Genomic DNA, 1724 nt, shown 5'->3' on the forward strand with positions numbered 1-1724 from the left:
GGACATGCCACAACACCACCCCGCATGTATGAGGGCCCGGTACGACGCTCCGGTGGCATTGCTACCCCCCCTGGGCCCCCATCCCGGCTAACCCTGTAGCGTTTGACCACGGGATCTAGCCCTTTGACTTTGCACGGACGGGCTTTGACCAGTGGACCTCTCCACCCGGTTGTGTCAGGTCCGCCCATAGGGACACCCGGGAGCAACATCCGGGCCAAACCCATAGATACATCCACTCCATGTAGACCCGACGCGTCCGTTCCCCCCTCCAGGTGCCGGCGGCGGCGCCGTCCGTGACGGGGCCACACCCCGGAGATGCGTGCCGCCTCTTCGGACATGCCATAACACCATCCGGTTGTGGTAGGTCATCCGATATATATAAACACTTGGAGCAAAGTCCCCTTCGTATAGACCGGATGCGGCTGTTCCCCATTCCAGTTGCCAGCTGGCGGCGTCACCGTTCGTGAGGGGGGTCACACCGCTCTGTACAAAACCGAAAAATAATGTATGTATGCTTATTAACACATACTGTATGTAAGTTAGTTAAATAATAATAATAAAGAAAACAGTGAAGAAAAAGAAAAAAAAACTATATCTATGCTTATTAACACATACTATATGCTTATTAACATACCATATGCTTATTAACACATACTATATGTATGTTTATTAACACAATCTATATGTATGCTTATTAACACATAATGTATGCTTAATAATAATAATAATACTATATGGAAAAAAAGAAAAAAAACTATGCCGATGGCAAAGCCGTCGGCATAGCTGCGGCCAGGGCAGATGGACAGCGCCGCGGATCGATGACGTGTCAGATATGCCGACGGCTGCCGTCGGCATAGGTCCTGGTCGGTGCGCTCTGGATCGGTGACGTGTCACCCGTATCTATGCCGACGGCCACCCATCACGGCCGTCGGCATAGATTTGACGTCGTTAGCCGGCCGTGATGCCCGTTGTCGGCGGGCCACGTGGCACCTATGCCGACGGCTTAGCCGTAGGCATAGTTATATTTTTTATATTTTTAATATTTTTAATAGCTTATATTTTTTATTCTTTCTGTTTTTTTATTTCATATAAATTTTTGATGTTTTTATAGTCATAAGTTATATTTTTTATGTATTATTATTTCATATGCATTTTTAATGTTTTCTTAATGCATTCTTAATATATATTTTTGCAACAACTTTTATACATGTTTAACATTTTTATAAAAATATTATTAACTGTATTCAAATATATTTTTAGTGTATATTATTTTCATATGCATTGAAAAGTTCCGTTTACATATAAAATGAGGGACCGACGCGTCCGTTTCCCCCCTCCAGGTGCCGGCGGCGGCGCCGTCCGTGACGGGGACCACACCCCGGAGACGCGTGCCGCCTCTTCGGACATGTCACAACACCACCCCGCATGTATGAGGGCCCGGTACGACGCTCCGGTGGCATTGCTACCCCCAGGGCCCCCGTCTCGGCTAACCTTGTAGCGTTTGACCACGGGATCTAGCCCTTTGACTTTGCACGGACGGGCTTTGACCAGTGTACCTCTCCACCCGGTTGTGTCGGGTCGGCCCAGAGGGACACCGGGGAGCAACATCCGGGCCAAACCCATAGCTACATCCACTCCGTGTAGACCCGACACGGTAGTTTCCCCCCTCCAGGTGCCGGCGGCTGCGCCGTCCATGAGGAGGGCCACGCACAGGAGACGCGTGC

The sequence above is a fragment of the Triticum aestivum genome, chromosome 7A (genome assembly GCF_018294505.1).
Source record: "Triticum aestivum cultivar Chinese Spring chromosome 7A, IWGSC CS RefSeq v2.1, whole genome shotgun sequence".
Classification (NCBI taxonomy): Eukaryota; Viridiplantae; Streptophyta; class Magnoliopsida; order Poales; family Poaceae; genus Triticum; species Triticum aestivum.